Source organism: Pavona decussata, unplaced genomic scaffold, assembly GCF_977016875.1.
Source record: "Pavona decussata unplaced genomic scaffold, jaPavDecu1.1 SCAFFOLD_98, whole genome shotgun sequence".
Taxonomy (NCBI): domain Eukaryota; kingdom Metazoa; phylum Cnidaria; class Anthozoa; order Scleractinia; family Agariciidae; genus Pavona; species Pavona decussata.
In genome coordinates this window covers 3,352,156-3,375,000 of record NW_028145514.1, presented here as the reverse complement: position 1 = coordinate 3,375,000, position 22,845 = coordinate 3,352,156, and the positions used below count along the sequence as shown (strand labels likewise).

The following is a 22,845-nucleotide window of genomic DNA, read 5'->3' as shown; positions in this document are numbered from 1 at the left end:
AGAGTGACAACGAGTAAACACTGTCACAGTTGCGTGCCGAATGAAAATTAAGAAGTAACCAGACTACAAAACAGTTTTCAAACTAAATCATTGTTTAATTAATAAAGCATTGCAAAACTCTCATGCTATTCTTTGTTGTTTAGAATGTCTATAAGAACTAAACTTGTGAGGTAGATAATTAGAGGTGAAACATCTGCGGCCCTTGCATTACCTGTTTGAGTTTATACAAAAACCAAAATAAACAACTTTAATGTGTACAAGAATAGCTATCAACCTAGGAATCACATAATTTTACAATAAAAATGAGCTTTTCAATCCAATTTATTGAATTAATAAGCCACAAGTACGGTATTTAAAAGAAAATACAACTGTAGAAAAATGGCACAAAGCTACACGTAAGTTGCAATTGACTTGAAATATTTCTCTTGTATTCAAACAGCTCCAATGTGCATCTCCCTCAAACAGAACCTAAACATCAACAACAACAACAACAACAAAAAACACTCAATTTGACTAGAAAACGACGAAATCTAAAATATTTTGTAAATCCCTATAATTAAGGATTCCTTTTGGTCCGCAGTGTATCAGTTTGGAATGATATCTTTATTGTGCATATTATGTTACCGACCACATGAATTCACATAACGACACTAGCTGGCCTACTATTGTCCGTATTAGCTTGCAATTTGAATATTTTTGATCAGTAATGATTTCTTGAAACATAAGCAGGCGAAAATTAAAGTTAATACCAGACGTTTCGGCGGCGTCATGACACCATTCTCAAGGCAAAGTGGATAAATTTGAATATTATCATGATTAAAGATTAAAGGTTACTTTAAGAAAATTGTTCCCTCCTCAGAAAACAAAACACACTACAAACAGTTAAGATTTGAATTCTCTTACCTCCTCCATTGACAGAGCCGTCGGAACTTTCGCCGTCCACCAACGGACCAACAAATCTGCCATTAGAGGGGAACATTTCCACACAGTCACGCAGGATCGAAAAATAAGATGGCGTGTAGGAAAAATTCGATTGCTCCCAAGCGTGAAAACCTCTGCAAAGTTTCCTAGCGCTTAAAAAGATCTTTGCTATTTTTATACACCATCCTGATACAGTAAGACGTATAAACACTGCTATTCTTATCCAAACTCTTGCACAAAGCGAAGACAACTAAACTCCCCACTTAGGCCGCCATATTGTTTATAAAATTTAAGTTCGCGCGTGTGTAAGAAGAATCTGGGTACTAGCGCTCACCGATCATGATACTCCTGGTGTGATTGGTTTAGATAAACAATCACTGATGATGTCACTCTTACATTACCTTATCCTTACCTTATGCTTACATTTTGATTCGAGATTTTTTCTCCCTGTACCAAAATCAACTCGCGCATTGGCTTTATAATGCTGCCGCCTCGTCACCCTCGCGTCCTCGCGAGGGTGACTCGTTGGCAATTAGGAAAAAACATTTAATTGAATTATGTGGGTCACCAGTCATGCCACTTAGTTGAATTCACCTTAGTTTCCAGATCTACCTGTCAGATCAAGACCACTGACTTTATCTTTGTGTAGCCCATTTTGGAGAAAAAAGGTACTTTAATGTTATTTTTAAATCACGAGAAAGTGTATTCTTTTATCTCGATTTAATATACCTGAAAGCAACATTGGGTTGATTTATTCAACACACAAAAACTGTGGAAAGTCCCTATCCCTTCACATCATTTCAAAGGGACAAGGCATCCCTTCAAGAAGGCATCTCCTGATATTGTCTGGAGGGAACCAAAATACATCTGGTACTTCAGAGTAGGCGTCATTTTATTCTTTTCTGTGTATTTGTATTGCCTATATTAATTCCATTAATTTAATTTTTCCTTCCCCTCATTGCACTTGCCACACAAGCTACATTCACCCATAAACAGCCAGTTACGATCAATGTATAATCCTGTCCCTATATGCTTTTTACGTGATCACTTTTACAGGCCAAGGACAACTTTAAGCATGATTCAGTCAAGGAATCAAGAGAAAAAAAATTGCATTATACTAAAAATAAAGTGAATAAAAAACTGGAAACAAATATCGAAAAGCAGCAAAGAATTAGGAGGGAGAGAAAAAAAAAAACGGAGAGGGGACAGGGAAATTCTAAGGAACGTTAAGGAATAATGAATGTTAAGGAATGAAAAGTTGTATGACAACCACCCTGTCTTTACAGAGAAGTCTTGCTTTTCGTTGACTATATATTACTACTCCTTGCGCATATCTCTCCATGAGAACTGACTGGAAACAAGGGGAGTCGCTGGAACTTCTGTTAGAACACATTCACACAGGAGGAGGCGATGACAAGGTACAGCAATGATAAGTATTCTGTAAAATTGTTAAAGCAGTTGTCATTCCTGAATAAGACAGATCAATTGGATAATTTAACAATGGAGGCACACGGGCTGATAAGAAAAAAGAGGAAAATTATGAATAAAACCTCTTAAAAATAATCTAAAATAAAATAACGCTCCGAATTTCATTTAATTATACCGACTGCATCAATGGCATTCACATTTCGTGATCAGTCTATCTTTAATGTTTATCTTCTATAGAATGGAGACACCCAGTGAAGAATTCTAAGATATAGACTCTTTGCCAAAGTCCTAGCTGTATACCTGAACTGGATAGGAAGCTCAAGAGTGAGTAAATGCATATATTGTGGTGGTTGATTTTATAACCACTCTGCGCATTATGTTCACGACATTTCAAGACCGAATATGTATGTCTTTTGTAGATAATTTTTTTGTCTTCTTTATAGAAGGAGAATGTGTTTCAAGTGGTGACTGAGGCATTAACCCCCCCCCCACCCCCATTCCTTTCTCAAAAAAAAAAGAGAGAATAAAAAAGTAATTCAGAATATTAATACAATGATATAATTTTTCTTCTTCTTAAGCCAAAGTTCAAATTTCCGTCTGTTGCAGAGTTTTGTTTTATGAATCCCGGGAGTTGATGCCCATGCAAGGAACTACTGGGAAGAATTTGGTGCTGTGAGGAGCAATAAGTTATGAATAAGGACATTACACCAGTCTTATGAGGACTACGGGATATCAAATGAAATGTTGGTTGTCACCATTTGCTCCAGTGTGGAGATGTGGTCAGAACTCAGACAGTTAAAGAAAAATTCAACTCACTTTCATTGTTGTTTCGTTTTGTAACCCAGGTTGAAATTAGATGATCGCGAGCCAATCGTCCTCTCCTACCATAGTGGGGTGAAGGATTTGCTGAATTTAACAGCGTGTATCTTTTGTTGCATGCGAAGACGATGAAATCTTCTGGTAAATCCCGATAATCAAAAAATACTGAATAGGCATGATGACGTAAAAATACTTGGCTATTAGTAGGCACCATTCTCAAATTTTCTTGACAAAATCACAGACTTTGTCACCAATGTAGCCACCACCGCGTGCCAGCAACATGACAATTTTCAGAAAAAAATCACATCACAATCGCAAGCAAAAAAAGTCGCTCGTTTAAAAGCAGCTTAATATAATTGTGAAAAGTGTTGCAACTGAGTGGAATTGTCTGGTATTGTTTCCTCCAGGATACAGATGCAGTTCCACGTTTCTTCAGGAAAGATGGCAAAACATATTCAGGGAAAGCAAAGAAAGTTACTGAGTTCACCGATTTCTCCCTTAAAATTATTGGACAGTTAAGAGAGTGGCCAAACGAGGCCCTGGGAAACAGAAACAAAGAGGGACGCTGGCTGGTCAGCCTCACTGGCTACGTTTTCTCAAAGCAACTGACCAGGTAATTTTCTGCGTGTGTCAATGAACATTGTTTGACTGCAGCAATGTTTCGTTTTCGTTTTCCATTGCATTTCCTCTCATGAGGGTGGGTAGGTCCGGTAAAACAAATAAATGGAAATTTATAGCTTGTAGGAGCTGCGGGCTACCTATGGAGTAGGGGAGGGGCTAGCGGAGTGATTTGGTTTGGGGACGGATATATATCTCTGGTCTGATCTACATTTAGTAAAGTGATATATACATACATTTATTTATTTTTTATTTATTTACGTTTATACACTCTGCCCTGCCCTAATAATCTGAATTGGATGCAGTGATGTAGGCAAGAGTCAGTCACCTTATGTAGGGGGGTGGGGTGGCATTAACTTTGCCCTAACAAAGTATTTGAGTGAAAAAATTGCAAGTATGTTTTTTTAACTCAGGATAGATTCATCTTGCAGCTTCACAATTCACCCCAAACAAATGCTGTAGAATTGCTAGACCACCTGTGATAATCTATGACATTCTGATTAAAATTTATTTAAATTTGATTGTAATGATGGATCAACATAAATTTTTGAAATTGCTTTCAGTATATACCTGAGCATGAAGGGGCCAAAATGCGTGGGTGTGTGTGTGTGTGTGTGTGTGGGGGGGGGGGGGGGGTCCTCACCTTCACACAAAGGTAAGGGTAGGAAGCACATAACCATGACAGATAGTTATTGATTTTCATTTAGGCTGATAGCTCTCAAAGGGAGTAGCTTGGATGGCAAGAAGCAGCTGCTGGAGGCCCTAAGGAGGCGATTTCCAAAAGGGACACTTCCACCACTAGCAAATGTGCTTGACTACTGGCACTCGCTGCAAGAGGATTACCGTGAGAGCAAAGAACAGGAGAGAGTTTGCATGGGAACCTCTTCCTATAGGTTGCAAGATGAATCCAATTACTGGTTCCTTGCACCCGAGGTACCAATATTATCATGAACGTAAACATAACATTTTCAATTTGACTGCATTGAGGAACTTTTTTTCTTAAGAATAAGTAAGTTAACTTAAGCTCAGTATTGCAGTATTGCTCATGGCACCACAATAGTCTTCGGGGTCTGAAATAACACATTTTAACTAAAATTGTTCAAGTCCATCTCTAAAAGGGTTTCAAATTTTGAAAAAGCTTAGTCTCAATTGTTAATTGATAAAATTGGTGTTTCAAATACCAGACTGTAAGATTTCGTCTGGCGATGAGCTCGCCACGGGAACATAAATTTAACCTGCTTATTTTATCAAGATAATTTGTTGAAGTCAAGCCCTTAACATTTAACATTTATACAGTTGTTTGTTACTATATTGATATAATATTAATAATAATTTATAATAATAATAATAATAATCATATTTTTTTAACAATCCACGACTCTTTATTAATGTCAGATAATAGTAATAATAGTAATAATAATAATAATAATAATAATTTTAATTATTATAATAATAATGAGGACAGTTGGAGTGTCAAGTTACAAAGATACAGCTTCTACAGTTGTTTGTTACTATATTGATATAATATTAATAATAATTTATAATAATAATAATAATAATCATATTTTTTTAACAATCCACGACTCTTTATTAATGTCAGATAATAGTAATAATGGTAATAATAATAATAACAATAATTTTAATTATTATAATAATAATGAGGACAGTTGGAGTGTCAAGTTACAAAGATACAGCTTCTACAGAAGGCAGCGTTATTAGTAACAGCAAGACTACTTAGGGCACACAAACACTGCAAGCAAATAAAGCAAATAAATTAAACTGAGAGACATAATAATAACAATAATAATAATAATAATAATAATAATAATAATAACGAATAATTGACGAAGTACCACCATGGTACTCGCCAGTGATTCCAAAGCCGGTGTACAAGTCAGAACAAGTAGAAGCGTGGTGGGATGTACCTGTGTATGCAGATCATCAGGAGGTGTGAGCTAACCGGGTCGATGCGAGGGTTGTGAATCATGAGAGCAAGAAAGTCATGACCATAGAGATGAGTTGTTCATGGATTAGTAATCGAGAGAAGAAGAGCGAGGAGAAAACCATGAAGTATGGTCCATTGAGGTGGGAACTGAAGGAGCAATATAAAGGATATGAGGTGCACCAGTCTAACATTATCATGGATGTGCTAGGCGGCTGGTCAAAAGAGACAGAGATTAGTGTGCGATCACTGGTTGGGCGAAAGACTACTCGAGTCCTAGAGAAAAAGCAGAAGGCGATTTTATTGGCAACGCTGAACAGAACAAGAACTTTTAAAGCATTAACATGCTGTTTATTATACCAATTGATAGACTACCATGAATAGACCAGCTATGACTTTTATACATTTTTATATAAACTATGACTTTTAGATATTTTTATATATTTTATATTTTTAGACTATGGCTTTTATATATTGTTTTTTATATATGTATATATATTTTATTGATTTATTCACGTGCTATTTTAAGTTTCGCTTGGCTCACAGGTGACGCTATGCGCCCTGTGGTACTTTCTTATACTGTGCATACAGATAGTTTTACTGCGCATAATAATGATAATAATAATAATAATTATAATAATTTCATCGGGCATTGCAGCGTATTTTGTGGGTTAAAATGCCAATAAGAAAGAAAAAACTAACGTAGCCAGCCAGTCAGCACTGGAAGCCATTCAACTGTTCGTGCCATTTTCTTGCTTGTTTGACTGGAAGCGCTGCCATCTGCAAAGAAATTGTTTTGAGCTACAAAATCGATCGAAAACCTAACAAAGAAGCAAATTCTCAGATAAAGAGGACTTTAATACAGAAACTGTGGGTGATGGTGGAAATAACGCTCCACGGCCGGAGGCGAGTGAGTGTAATTTGTCTTCTTTGAGCGAAGCCCGCTTAGTTAACATATTGCACAATTAATTTTAACAGTTGTAAGTGATTATTTCTTCGCTGTTTACAAAATTCTGTTATTTTCCTTTTGAAAACTTAGAAGCAAAGATTCTTTTGACAAATTTTGCGGTGTTCTGCAAAGTTTTAAGTTTTGCTGACAGCGAAAGCTTTAGTACAATAAAGTAAACGCCGACGCGATTCCGGCAGCGTTCACAGAAGATATCGCGATTGCTTACTGTACTGTCTTTGATTCCTTTTGTTACTGCCCTCTAAAATTATTATAATAGTAATAGAGTTGATGTTCTTGGGCGTAAATATGTTTTTGACCCTTCTCAGAACTCATTTTAAAATGAGCCTGAGTCGGGCCAAAAACATATTTACGCCCGCGAACATCATCTTTATTGTTATATTATAATGAATGATAATAATAAACATGACAATACCTTGATGCTTGTTTGGCGCAAATTAACATTTGGATAATGATGAAAAGCATCTTACGGTAATAGTAATGTTAACTACTAAACGTTCAAAAAAGGAGTATTGATATAGCAGGATAATACGAGGGAATTTACAGATGAAAATTCACATTAATCACTATTACCAATGGCAATGTTGTCATTCCCTTAACAATTCCTTTTATATTGTAGTGACATCAATAGCAAGAAACTGGAGGAAGATGACTATCTCTACTTTGATCCAGAAGATGCTTTGCACAGATATGCCACTGTGGTAGACGACCACCTACTTAATTTAACAAGTCTTATACAGGCAACACAGAGGTGAATTAATAATAACACTAAAATTGATTCGAAAAGTGTTTCTTACACCAGTAAGAAAGGTTTGATTTTTCTACTAAAGTTGTGGATAACTTAATAAGATAGCTATTGATTATAATTAATATATTGTTTATGATATAAAACCTTTTTTTTTTTTTTTGCACCTCCAAAACGATGAGTTTGAGACATTAAGGGAAATAATACGAAAATTAAAAAAGTGGGATCTTGGCATATCTACTAGCAAAAATAATATTGTAGCATTGTACTGGCTGTGAACTTCACTTGAGCTCTCTGTTAAAACTTAAATGCTAATTTCTGCACTCTCTAATAACAAGCCTCTTTTGACCTGCTCAACCATTTTCATTCCAGTTTTAGTTAGTAAAATTATTGACCAATTAAGCCCCAGATGTTTCTCAATGACATCACCATATTTTGTCCCACATGCAACGTCAGGTTTATATGCAATATGTCACTAAAATGTCCTTTGTTATAGGTTCCTTGAACCGGCCAAGTATTTTAGTGAAAGCTACAACCAGTTTCTTCTTGCAGTCTCTTTTGTAATAGCAAGAATTTCAAGATCAAACAAACTTGATGAAACTTGGTGTAAGTTTTTGTTTCCTTTTTTGCTCTTAGCTTATATTAAAACCTTACAAACCTACACATGAGCACTTTTGGTGAAGAAAACACATTCAAGTCAATTTCTTGAGTAAGCAGTCATATCACTTAAAATGAATTCACCTTAGTTAGTTTCCAGATCTACCTGCCGGCTCTGTGTACAAGTAAGCTTATTGTAGAAAATTAATAGCTAATTAAATAATATCATCACGAGAAAGTGCATTTTTTTATCCTTGATCACTATAACTCTGAAAGCAACACCGGATAGAGTTTTTCAGCACACCAAAACTGGTGGAATTCCATCCCCCTTCACATTATTTCAAAAGGGTATTGGCACCAAAACTACACATGTATTGCAATTATTATTGTAATTAGGAAAAAAACAGTTAATTGAATTATGTGGGTCACCAGTCATGCCACTTAGTTGAATTCACCTTAGTTTCCAGATCTAGACCACTGACTTTATCTTTGTGTAGCCCTTTTTGGAAAAAAAAAAGGTACTTTAATGTTATTTTTAAATCACGAGAAAGTGTATTCTTTTATCTGGATTTTATATAGCTGAAAGCAACATTGGGTTGATTTATTCAGCACACAAAAACTGTAAAAAGTCTCTATCCCTTCACATCATTTCCAAGGGACAAGGCATCCCTTCAAGAAGGCATCTCCTGATATTGTCTGGAGGGAACCAAAATACGTCTGGTTCTTCAGAGTAGGTGTCATTTTATTCTTTTCTATGTATTTGTATTGCCTATATTAATTCAATTAAGTTAATTTTCCCTTCTCCTCATTGCACTTCCCACACAAACTACATTCACCCATAAACAGCCAGTTAAGATCGATGTATAATCCTGTCCCTTTATGCTTTTTACGTAATCACTTTTACAGGGAATCAAGAGAAAAAAAATGGATTATACTAACAACAAAGAGAATAAAAAACAGGAAACAAACATCGCAAATCAGCAAGGAATGAGGAGGGAGAGAAAAAAAAAAACGGAGAGGAGACAGGGAAATTCTAAGTTACACTAGACACTACTTTGTTTCTTGCGTTGTCAGTAAATGATTGAACCTGCACAAATTGATAAAATTAACCAAAAAAAGATAGTAATAGTCCTATTTTCAATAGCTACTTCCTTTAGAATATTCAGTTTTGTACAGAGAATTTTACAGAGTAAAAAGGATTCAGATCCATAGCAAAGTAGCAGTCCCAGTTGACACATTAGGGACCTTCAGATCCGAGAATGAGAACGAGTACGACTACGAGTTTTTACCGTGCGAAGTCTGGTACCGCGAGATGGCGTAGCCGTTGTCGCGAGCGAACATAAATGTTTCAGATTTTTTATGCATTGGTGACTACGAGTTTCACTTACGCGATCCTCAGTCATGAAACATTTTCTTCAGTTTGTTTTGTCTTTCTTTGCGATGTTCAGCCGCAAATCAATGCAAGATGCCTTGACTTTAATGTACACCAACAATGTTCTCGACGACATTGATTTTTTGTTACTTTACCAAGCGTCCAACAAGAAAAATCCAGCGTTGCCTTACTGGAAATACGATCGTTTTGACATGACAAGGTTGACACACAGAGTGCAAAGCAGAATTTTGCTTTGGCATCCCAGAATTGCTGCTGTTAGCATAAGCGTTGAAGATACCAGAGTCATTTGTGTGTAAAAATGGAACCGTGGCAGGAGGGATGGAGGGCCTTTGTATACTTTTACGAAGGTATGATATCGTTGCAGATTGAGTGATTTGATCCCCATGTTTGGCCGATCTGTACCAGACCTTAGCGAAATCGTTTCGGAAGTTTCTGGCCACATCTTTAACAGTTACGGCTACCTTCTTTGAACTTTAAACCAGCCGTGGCTACAGCCTGATCAGCTACAGAGGTTTGCTGATGCTGTCTACAGCAAGGGAGCTGCATTGGATAATTGTTGGCACTTTATTGATGGCACTGTGAGGCCGATCTCCAGACCAGGAGAACATCAGAGAGTTATGTACAACGGACATAATAGGGTACACGCAATAAAGTTTGAATCTGTGGTGGCACCAAATGGTGTAATTGCCAACCTGTATGGCCCAGCAGGTAAGACAATCCTGATTCACTGCCCAATTTCCAAAGTTAAGCCTTGTCGGGAGAGGTTCATGGTTGGATGGATGAACTTCTGGGAATACACAGTCATGTTTAGGCTTCAGTTTACGTTTCTTCTGTACGTCACTTTCGTTCTTTAAAGCACAAATTGAGCACAATTACTGTGATGATGATGATGATAATAATAATTGATAATAATAATAATAAATCTCTTGAGAATGATGATTATTCAGGAAAGTGACGCAGGCATACTCGGAAAAAAGAAATCCGAGTGCTCCTATCAGGAGTCGAACCTAAGACCTTCCGATTACTAGTTCGGATGCTCTACCACTGAGCTACAGGAGACTCGTGGGAGCTAAGGCCATTAAACTAGGTTCATGGGACAAACATCCTGCATACTGCTAGGATTTGAATGTCGAACGTGTGGTATATGAAAGAAATGTCGAACCAGCCTGGTGAATGAATGAGAATGATGATTATTCAGGAAAGTGACGCAGGCATGCCAGGCATGCACTATACCATCACATTTCTTTCATATACCACACGTTCGACATTCAAATCCTAGCAGTATGCAGGATGTTTGTCCCATGAACCTAGTTTAATGGCCTTAGCTCCCACGAGTCTCCTGTAGCTCAGTGGTAGAGCATCCGAACTAGTAATCGGAAGGTCTTAGGTTCGACTCCTGATAGGAGCACTCGGATTTCTTTTTTCCGAGTATGCCTGCGTCACTTTCCTGAATAATCATCATTCTCATTCATTCACCAGGCTGGAAATATACCATCACATTTCTTTCAATAAATCTCTTTATTAAAATATTCCAAGCCAATTGTTATTTACAAGTTGTAAGTAGAAATAAGAGCTATTAAAACCTTTTTACAATTCTTGTCGATTAAAAAGACTGTTTTCAAGCACAATTTTTTCTGTAAGAAAAAGGGAAAAAAAACAAATCTCATCAAGTTACAATAGTATTCTTATTTGTAATAACAAATAATAATAATCATAATAATAATGAACACACTTTCATGATTTTTAGGGTTACTAGCCGCTTAGTTTTATTTATTTATTTAGTTGTAATTATATATCTTTTACAAAGTCTAGAGAGATTTGCTATTCCTACACATAGTTTGGGCCACATTTAATGCCCCAGTCTATGTATGATCTTATGGCATACAGAGGTTTAACAACTGTCATAATAATAATAATAATAATAATAATAATAATAATAATAATAATAATAATAATAATAATAACAGTATTAAGCTAACTTATCACTGCACTCACTTTTTAAGTTTATATGTTATTCAAATAGACAATGCGGCTTTTATATGTTAGTTTATTTGAGGGTGGCGTTTAATCGAATAAATACGGTAAATAATTTTTACAGTCTTGTGATGGCACATAAAACTAATTCTATTGGTAGTGAAAATAAAGTGTGAGCTGTTGTGTACAATTTAAATTGTAAATGGACAGCACATTTCATAATAGTTTTGTTTCCACTTAGAGGGAAAAAGACACGTTGCTGGGATGCTACGTATGTCTGGGCTGTTAGATGAGCTAGAGCAATACTCCCACTCATTAATGCATTAATCCACAATGCTATAACTTGCTTGTATGGAAATTAGAGATCAGAGTTTTTATAGATGAAATCTCCAACACTTACTGAACACTTTACTTAAACAATAACCACATCTGAATTTAATAAACAGAAAAAAAACCTTTTTTTATTCCACACATGTCCTTCCACAAGTTCTAAAATAGCAGTAAAGGATGTATATTACGGCTGAATGTTAGTGATCAAACCTCAAGTGCTTTCCGAAACAAGACAATTTTGGTCTTTTCAACGAACTATTAATCCTCTTCTCCAGAATACACACCAGTATTCATTGCTTCAAACTGTAACTCTTGCAATCCACTGTTATGGACACGAGGGGCCTTGTCAGGTATTTAAAATATATGTCAGTGTTCTCAACGATGTTGATTTTAGGAGGCATGTAAAGGTACTTTGAATCCAGTAAGAATTGTTTAGAAAATTATCAAAACTGGCTCTTAATTTCACAAAGTTAACCCTTAATGACATGGTACTATTGCAAGAGAACCTTGAATAGATCGCATGACATGACATTACAATGTTCCATGCAAACTACAGTGGAAGGCCGGAGGGATTTGGGATGAGTGATGGCGAAGTGATGGAAAGGCTGTGGTCATACTTGAAGCCAACATCAAAGATAACAAAAGAGATGACTCCAGCCCACAGAGCTGATACATTAACTGACTTTTTAATGCATTATGCGAGGAAGCCAATTTCATCTTTTAGTTACATGTTCTTAGAAAATAGTACTGTGCAATCTTTATATACTCTAGGGTGTGGGTACATCCAGTGCAGTTTTGGTAGTATACTTTTTACCCAATGTTTCTCGTACATTGTATCATCATAAATTTCTGGTTTTATTTGCACGAAACTAGGAGAGCGACTTCTGAGAGAACGGATCTTTTATGAGTCAAATGAGTCATTAAGTCAACAGGTCGGATCAGCGGTTTTTCATAAAAAAACAAATGGATAATGAATACCAAGTCATTTTCTTCCAGATAATGAGAAATCTCGGTCAATGGAGGTCAAAAGTAGATAAAACTACTAAGACTGGATTCGACAAAACAGTGGCGTGGGGGACAGGTGGGAAGGATGAAAAAGAGTGATTTAAGGTTAGGGTTTCCCTTTTCCAATTTACACCAGCGTGATAAACTAGTCAGTAACGTACCGATAGATATGTAAAAGAACTTTCCTTGGCACTCACGATTGATTTTCTACTTCAAACCTGGCCAAATCATCAATACACCGAACGTCAAACGACTGTTCGCAGATTTGAGTCTTTGAGCACTTGGAAACTCCACACTGAGGTTTAACCTCATTTACTTTAAGTGCTGTGTTCAAAGGGAATTAAAGACCCTCTACCGTAGCAGTCATAACATTTATAATTTGGCCGCCATATTTTTCACTTCTGATCGGGTGCTACGCAACAGGGCATGGGAACTGCAAACAAACAGTCCGGGTCGAGATTTAAAAGGAAACTCGCTGCCTTGTGCAGGCAGCTGATAAAACAACTAGCCAAATAAGTAAACGTAACACATAATTTTATTGTTTCTACAGAATTTTAGTTTTTTTTAGACCTGACTCATTGACTGAATAATACTTTACACTCGAATTCTGACCACTTAAAGAAAGCAATGGAAAGTGAGAAAGAAACAGAAGATCAACCTAATTTGCCCCTTTTAAAGTTAAACGAGACAAGATAAGTGTTGACTATGCTGTGATTAATCTTCTTTTCACTGTCAGAATACTGATTCGAACACATTGATTTTGCAAAACCGTAAATCATATACATGTATCTAAACCATAAAACTAAGGCACTCTATTTCACCATCTAGTATGCCTTCAATTGTTGTGATCTGTAAGAATTATACAATGAACAGTGTAAAACTCACCTTTTGATTGGTCTAAAGGAGTTTGTGATTAGAGTATAGACACACGAACAACGTCAAAAGCTACGAAATTCTTCTAGCCTACCCTTGTGTGGAGAGAACATTGAGATTTCTGAGCGAAAATAATGGTCGAAAGCTACAACAAGCTGATTCTGGACTGGTGCAATAAAATTTTAGACGTAAAATACACTAAAGCGGTTGACAAATTTTAAAAAAAAGTTGTTTTGCCCGTTTAGGCCATACAGAAATGGAAAAGATACTCAAGGAGTCCCATTTAAAGAAAATAATTGTGGGCAAATAGGATTTTTATGCCTTTACTCTGCATGATTTGTAAATAACAATAGTCCTGTGTCTTGGGAAGAAGTTTATTGTCATTTCATTGAAGGAACCCCCTTAAGTGTTATTGCATCACGACTATTCATTCCTTGTGCCAGGTTGTCATTCATCTTGCATCTTACACTGATTGAGAGGTTGTTCTCCCATGTGTTTTGTTTTTGTTCCTGAATAAGTATCTTCGGGGGTTTTGGATCCCTTTCCAAATGTTTATCGTTAGCAGCACCAGGGTTTTTGTAATCCCTCGGTTAATCTTTATTTACCTGATGGTGTCCATGTAAAAAAATAAAATAAATAGGAATTTCAGTGGAATCCACAGAGTGGCTCTTCTCTCCACTGTTTCCAGGTCGAATTGGAATTTGGTAAATGTTGGTTTTTGTGGAGGGAGGAAAACCGGAGTACCCGGAGAAAAACCCTCGGAGCAGGGACTAGAACCAACAACAAACTCAACCCACATATGACACCAAGACCGGGAATCGAACCCGGGCCACACTGGTGGGAGGCGAGTGCTCTCACCACTGCGCCATCCCTGCTCCCACATGTAAATCCTCACCTCCATGTGAATAATTTGGGTCAGTTTTGGCTGTACCGGAGTTATTGTGGCGCTATGTTGCATGCTCGCCCCATGCTGTAGTTTACACCACTGCGGTGACCCTTTCCACTCCGTCCTTATTTATTTTTATTTAAGTTTATTTAGTTTTTAACCATTTTTCTTTTGAGGGTCTAGCTAGCATGGGCAACTGTGTCTCATAGTCCTGTCCTTTTTTCCTATCATGTGTTGTATTTTATCAAGACTTCTTCACTATATATTTAGGTTTTGTTGCAAGGCTTTTGTTGCTCGGTTTGATTTGTATTGAGCCGTGTTGCTCATTTTGCTTTATTTTGATTTGTACAGAGCCTACGTTGCTCATTTTGATTTACATTGAGCCCTTGGATTTATTTTGAACATGTGTTGCTTATTTTGATTTATTTTTAGCCCGTGTTACTCATTTTAATTTATTTGAACAGGCTTTTGCAGCGGTCTTGTGTTAGCCATGCTTCTTTCTGCCTTTGAATGACTTTATTTTTTAATTGTTTCCCAACTTGTCAATGGCGGGTTTAGGACCTTTAGGCTTGTTGTTAGCCAAGGTCCTGCTCCTTAAGAGATTTCTTAGTTTGAGTACTGTACTGGCTTCCTTTTTTGCTTCCCAGATGTCCCGCTGATGCTGTCAGCGCCAGAAGCGCCCATTGTCTCAAGCATTAGGGGCCCTGGTGACTTCACCACCGCATCAAGTGCGTGCTAACCCTAGTTAAACAGGTGACATAGCACTTTCAGGCAACAGTGCGACCCCTTCCCCAGCTGGTATAGCACTTTCAAACAACAGTGCGAAACTTCCCACAGCCGACAGATTACTTGCAGGTACCAGTACTACCACTCCAGTGCCAACAGCTGGCACCACTGGTTTATTAGCAGCAGCATTTCCTACTGAACTGTTGACTGAAATTGTGTCATAAGTGACATTGGAGGTAAGAAGGCAGTTGTGTCCCTTGCTGACAGTGTCTCCAAACAATCAGGAGCAGGCCCAGGCTTTTAGAACCTTTCTGTAGAACATGGTCAAAGTACCATTGGGGCAAGCATCGCTGCCTAGGGATCAGGGACAGGCTGGAGGGACATCTCAGCAACATCCAGTGCAACTACCGCTAGGTCTGCCAACCCAGGCCAGGAATCAGGTTCAAGGAGCAGTCAACCAAGTCCTCTCCTCCTTAGCAGGTGAGGCCGGATATGTCCTTAGGGCTGCCAAGCCTAATAAACTGTTTACTTAAGACTAGAATCTGGCAGGAAGGTTTTATTGATTTTGGGTCATTGTAGGTTAACCCAACATTGGATGGCGGTTTTCAACTCACCATTCACAATTCTGGGGAGGTTCCATCTCCATCCTTTTCACTTGAGCCCTTGAACAAGGCCAAGTGGATTACCTCTATTGACACCTGGTTACCAGCTTTCCACATTTTCGTGGGCATTTATGTTGGGCGATACCCTCATGAGGCCCCTGGTTTAATGAACAATGGGACAACTATACATGACTTGGCTGCCAGGGGGGGACAACTGGCGATTTTATGATGAGAAAGTTCGTTTTTTAAGGCAGTTCCCAGCCACATCACTTCACTGGGGTGACTTTCAAATGGACCTGTGGCTCAGATCACAAGGTACCCCTAAAAAATCACCATCTCTGTAAGGTTCCGTGAAATCAGGTTCCACAACTTCAATTATTATTCCTGGAGGATATTGTCTCAAATTCCACAAGGACGGTCACTGTTCAGGGTGTAATTTTAAACATTTGTGCCGCAAGTGCGAGGGCCCCACAGGGCTCTTCATTGTAATTTTTGTGCCTTTGGAAAGGGTACAGGTTACAAATCTCGGTTTCAGGGACCCGGTAAGCCCTATGGAAGCCAGACCCTGCCCCAGTCCAAATTATCAACGCCTACCAACACCCAATCCAAGTTATCAACGCTTAACAACACCCACAAACAATAATAGATTGCTCTCCTTTCTTTCAGGGTACAATCCTCAATTGTGGAATTTTTATACAGTGGCTTTAGAAGGGGGTTCCCCTTACATTATGAGGGCTCTTGTGCCTCATATCATGTACCAAATTTACTTTCCACCCTTCAACATCCATCCGCAGTTGATGCTAAAATTAGTAAAGTACTTGGGGCCCGTAGGCTGACAGGGCCTTTCTCCTCTCCACCCTTTTCAGTTTTTCAGGTTTCTCCCCTCGAAAATGAAGGGTGAATTTCGTTTGATTCATCACCTTTCATACCCTAAGGTGTGTTCTTTGAATGGTGGCATTCCTGCTGAGTTAACCAGTGTTTCTTATGCCATAGTCAAGGATGCTATTTGTCTAATTTAATCTGTGGCACCAGGGTGTTTTCTTGCTAAAACTGATATCAAGAATGCTTTTCGGATAGTTCCCATTCAGCCCAAAGATTATCACTTATTCGGTATCAGTTGGCACGGTATGCATTATTGTGACCGCTTCGAACCTTTGAAATCCTTTCGACCGCTGTTGAATGGACTGCCCATACGAAGTTACACATCAAGTTCATTTTGCGTTTGTTAGATGATTTTTTGCTTGTTTCTCACACTGAGGACACTTGTAGCAGTTATTCTTGATGCTCTTTAGTTACTTAGATATCCCCATGGTCCTGCTGGTCCATTGACAGCCATGACTTTTGCAGGTATTGAGTTAGATTCTGTTTTAACTGAAGCATGGTTAACTCAGGAGAAACTTTCTAAGCGCCAGGAATTAACTTCAACTTTTCTAAGGCATCGGAAAGTTACTCTCAAGGAACTGCATTCCTTAAAGGGATTTACTCAATTTTGCCTCCACCATAGTCAATCCTGGTCAGGCCTTGCTGCCTGACATATCTGGGGGCTTTTGTGTGACGTCCGCATGTAAATTCAAACTGAATAATGATCCCAGCTGTCCAGACAATAAGAAAAATGACTGACATCTACAAACAGTATGTATGTTTTGCACGATTACGAGCTTATTAGTTACGTTTCGTAAAAGTTTGCATATGGCTTTTGAAGATGACACATCAGTAGAAGGTACGGGACCTTTTCTGAGATTTTACCACAATTTGGTGCATTTTGAGGAATTTTTGGTACAAGAGTAAACTTCAAAGCTAAATTTTTCTTCGCTTGAGTGCTTCACCAAAAAGTTTGTACATGGCTTTCACCATATGTTCCTTGAGACGGCTTAATGCCAGGATTCAAAAGAAACTGATGGTTCAAAGTGGTCGCAAACTCCAACTTTAGATTTTTTCCACCAAAGTTCTTGCTTTCCCACTCTTTACAAACTCCCACGGGAATAGAAGGACCCTATGTTGAATATCCCTCTAGAATTTAAATGTAGTCGAAGCTCCACCTCTGCAAACAATAGGACCCCTTTGGGACTATTAAGCGATGAGACTGAGCTACAAAACAGCAGTTTAAAGGCTAATAAAAAATGATTAAGAAAGTAACAGCGCCGATTCCTACGGCCCGAGCAGTTTCTACACTCCTAACGTAAGATTAAAAAAAGAATCAGCGCTTTGCGCCTATTATTTACAATGCCCTTTAATGATAATTGCGGGCTGTTAAAAAAAGTGATTTGGCTCTAAAGTTTACTGAAAAGGCGGTATTTCAATAGTGCTTTTATTCACATTTCAAATGTCGCTGAGGAGGTAAACAACTCATCAAAGTCAGTTCTCTATCGGAAAACCATAAGTCAAGATGTTGATCGGGAGCTCTTTTTACAGCTGTTTCTAGAGCTTATTGAATTTCCAATGAACCCTGCTTTCTTACACATATCCACAATGCTAAAACACTGCAACCCGATGTTTTATTTACAAATTAACGGAGAAGCTCTGTGGCAATGTCATGCCATCAGAAACCTGAGCAGATGTTTCAGGTGCTCCAGGACAACTTGCAGCAAATTGGATACAGATTATCTTCCCCTTGCAGATATCGTCTCAGCATCCTCATCTATAGCAAGGTGAATTACCTTACCAAAAAGGTGCGAAACGTCACCAACAACACAAGCCGCCACACTCTACGATCAAACTACTAGTGTACGATTGCCCTCAACCCAGCTAATGTCGCCCATGGGCCTGAGGAGATTATCGCTAGGCTAAAAGAAACAGAACAGGAACTGGTTTGTGAAAACCAAAAACTAACCAAAGATATTGAAGGTAAGAATAAGAAACGTCAGATGAACGAATGACCACCTTTTGGAGTCCTCGGAAGTTATTTTTTTTTATAAAAAATATCCCATTAATATGACCAGTCAAAATGCTTGGCAAGGCCGCTGAGTGAAAACTGACGTAATTTGACAAACAACAAACAATTTATACAACCATACCGGTAATACAACCATTTATACAACCACACCGGTAATACAACCAAATTTCCATGGCCCGACGGTAGTCGTATTAAGGGGATTGCACTTTAATATGTAAAATTGTAAACTCTACACTGTCAACTAGTCCCTCCAATTACTGATAGTTAAAGTCAGGAAGAACAAGCAATAGTATAAAATATTTGCTAATCCAAACCTGTTTATTTCATTGATGTTTCAGTTTTTGCTGATTGCCATGGGCATGAAGGGTGCAACTGCAATAATAATTTTGTAACTTTCTATGTTTGTATGTCGTGGTGAATGAATAAATAAATAAATAAATAAATAAATAAAATAACAACTGCATTTGGTGCAAACTCCATAAAAATGAAAGGTAAAGTTCTGTCCTTTCAAATAACAAACAGTAATGAACCAAATAACATATAGATGTATTCTTAAGGCTGGCTTCCATATGATCGCGGATCGCAGATCGCAATAAGGTCTGCGATCGTCTGCGATCACATGGAAACATACTTCTGCGATCGTCTGCGATCAGAAAATAGAACATAAAGGCTGGTTTCCATATGATCGCTCATCGCAGATCGCAATAAGGTCTGCGATCATATGGAAACATACTTTTGCGATCGTCTACGATCTTGGAATCGTGATTGCAGAAGATAGCACCATGTTCTATCTCCTGCGATCGTCTGCGATCCCCTGCGATCAATTTCGATTGTGCGATCATATGGAAACCAAAGTTTTGCAATCCGCGATCGAAACGCATCCCATAAAATTTTGTGTTCTCTCCCACTATTCAACGCTTGTGTGTTCAATTGTAGGAACGGTCTACGTAGCAACAATCATTTCGTTGTCATTTCAAGGAATTTATGGAGAATGTTGCTCGTTATTAGTGTGTTTACAATCGTAGCAGCAAAGATTTTAAAGACAAGAACAAAAAGGCCAACTGTTGGGACAAAATCGGGCAGAAGTTTAATTTATCGGCCGGGGAAGCGAAGGCCACATTTCGCAACATAAGAACTGGGTACGGTTGTTACCGAATCCAAAACCAATGTTTTCGACGGTTTTGGAGCTGACGACGACTCGCTTCATGACAAACAGAACAAGTAAATTTGCTTGCGGCAAAATTTCCGCTCTGCCACGTTCACGACGTTGTTTGCTTTTCAGCCTACACGTGCATGTATATTTGACATTTCTGCTAACCAAAACGTATGGCTACAGTCGGCTCTGTGATTGTTGCGATTATATGGAAACAGCCTTTTTTGCGATCGTCTGCGATTGTTTGCCATCTGCGATCTCAATCGTCTGTGATCGCCTGCTATCATATGGAAACCAGCCTTTAGATAGAACACGGTTCTATCTTCTGCGATCACAGGATCGCAGACGATCGCAGAAGTATGTTGCAATATGATCAGAGACGATCGCAGCCCTTATTGCGATCTGCAATCATATGGAAACCAGCCTTTAGATGGTAATCTGTACCTCACATCTTCCATGTCTTTGTGCTATAGGTGCAATATGTCACACTCGTGTGAATACTTCCAAAGTGAAGCCATTGCAAGAAAACTTAGTAGTTTATGGTCAAAGCATCCAGGATGCCGTGCAGATCCATTTTTCATGGTTCCCCTTGACGTCATTCTCGATGAACTCCACCTCATGTTGAGGATAACCGATAGACTTGAGGAAGGATTAATCCTTGACATAATGAAATGGAACTCAGTAAGTAGATAGCAATACTTTTGATTAATGTTTAAGCACGATTGTGCAAATGTCATAGCTGAATCTACACTGAATCTAGAGTTAATTTTTTTTATTTTTTTTTTTCAAGATGACAATCACCGCAGGCCAGCAGGCAAAAAATGTAATGACCATCTAAATGCCTTCTTGGATGCAGTCCACTCCCTAGGAATCAGCTTCAAAGTCTATAAAGTAAACGACAAGTTGGAAGGTACATCCCTTATTGGGTGGGGAGAAAAGGGCCCTACTGAGAAAACTGCCTGACCTATTCAAGAAGTTCCTACCACCAAGCAGGATTGAGAAGACCAGAAAGCTGTGGATTGCAAGTAATGATTGATTAAAGAAGCTAATTTTTGAATGATGTGAAACAGGGGTATTTGGTATTATTATTTTACTTTTAATACAAAATGAGTTAACAAAAACTATTCAGATTCTGCTATAAATCCTTTTACAAATCAAAACATAACATGCACTTCTTTTATTTGTTGACTAAGGATTTCAGAGAGCTGTTAGATATGATAAACAAGGAGGACATCAGTGAAGTTGAGATCACAACATTCAAAGCAAAGGTGATTATAACAATCACTTATCCAAGTCCAAGTTCACCTAAGGTTGACACTCATTGAGATAGAAAAAATTTCCTGATATTTCTTTGAGTTTGCACTGACTCTCAGGCAGAAATGAGAATCTGTTTTTGATGACTGTGGCACAATGTGATTAGGTCAGTTGCCATATATCAACGAGGGGACCTCTTAGTATAAGCCCCAAGGTTTCGCTAGGTCTCCTCACCAATCATTCCTGATTTTATATGTAATTGTAAATATGTGTGGTGAAATAAATATTGATTGATTGATTAATAAATTTAATTGAAGCAGAAAACATCTGCCTTGTTCTTCCAGGCACTAAGTTAGGGAAAGAACATGGTGGCCGCGGCTGGAAGTGGACCTGGCTACATGCAAACCGTAATCATAACACCAAGCTTGGTGTTTTATGTTCCTGCCATGCTAGAAAAGCATGGAAGCTTATGTTTTAGTGGCCAAGGTATGCATTTATGGTTTTAGTATAATTACTCAGGTGATGATAGAAGACATGCAAAGAGCCCAAAATAATATCAATTTTACTTGTGTGGTGAAACATAGCTGAAGTGTTCCCAAACCATAGTTTCGTCTTAAGTGCTTTTCAGTAGTGCGTTTTCTTTCATTCTGAATAATTTCATGTCCATGCCAAAAGGTAAACATTCGAAAGGAAATAGCTATATGATTGAAAATAGACTATTATTACCTTCAATAATACATTTCAACATTTTCTTGAATATACATTCGTGAAGAGTTTTTGTTTTTAAGTTTTCTTTTTTGCTAAAACTATTTGCCACAGCTAAGGAGCTTTCAAGACCCCCTTTCCTTTGGAATTTCCAAGGTGGTATGCATTTTTTCTTAAATAGAACATTAATTTTTTTGCAGGCATTAAGAATGATGACTTAAAAAGAGATTTCCACCGCAAGATAAACCAAAGGGATGCGGCCACCAAGCTCTTCCTGATTGAAAAGCGACAAGAGGTACTGAGAGACATGGAGCGTACCAAGTGCTCCTATGAAAAGAAACGAACTTCATTTTGGCTTGTCTGCATGGAAGGTGGTGAGAATTTCAACTACTAAGCCTGAGCAACCACCTGCTGAAGATGTTAATTTAATTAAAGTCAACTGAAAAAGAAAAAGGTTTCCAAACTCATAACAATTCTGGAGAGGAAATCAGGAAAAGCGGTAAATAAGAAAACTAGAAAACAAGATGTAATTAATGCCCTGCTCCAAAGCACACAACGAGCCGAGTGAAAATGTGGACGTATATAAAGACATTTTTTTTTCCATAGAGGAAAATTATAATGCAAGCTACAAACATTTACAGGATTAATAAGCCCCGTACTATCAACCAATATTTTACAATGGGACACCCTTGAAGAGAGAAGGAAAAGGAAAAGGCTGTCCATTTTTTACAAAATCCACAATACACAAACCGAGATTAACACCATAAAATATATAACCCCCCTGGGGCATATTAGTCACCATATAAATGAGAAAACTTACGAGGTCCCGTTTGCAAATACAGTAGAACCCCGGTAACTCGAACTCTGAAGGGAAACCAAAAACTGTTCAAGTTAGCGGGGTTTCGAGTTATCGGGGTTGATTAAAATATTCAATTTTCCAGGTTAATAATTAATACTTTATTGATTTTCAGCATTTCGGTATACAATACAGTGCAAATTAAACTTATTTCACAA

At 38.0% G+C, this 22,845-nt stretch overlaps 2 long non-coding RNA genes across 2 annotated transcripts in view; one reads left to right on the top strand and one right to left on the bottom strand.

Annotated features, from left to right (window-relative positions):
• Positions 1–8,677, top strand: part of LOC146472719 (uncharacterized) — a 9,809-nt gene extending 1,132 nt beyond the window's left edge. The window contains exon 3 of the long non-coding RNA XR_014866565.1: positions 8,617–8,677. This is a non-coding gene — a long non-coding RNA (uncharacterized LOC146472719). The remainder of the gene's footprint in view (positions 1–8,616) is intronic.
• Positions 75–22,845, bottom strand: part of LOC146472701 (uncharacterized) — a 296,231-nt gene continuing 273,460 nt past the window's right edge. The window contains exons 2-3 of the long non-coding RNA XR_014866566.1: positions 904–1,269; positions 75–468 (exon numbers count right to left, since the gene is read on the bottom strand). This is a non-coding gene — a long non-coding RNA (uncharacterized LOC146472701). The remainder of the gene's footprint in view (positions 469–903; positions 1,270–22,845) is intronic.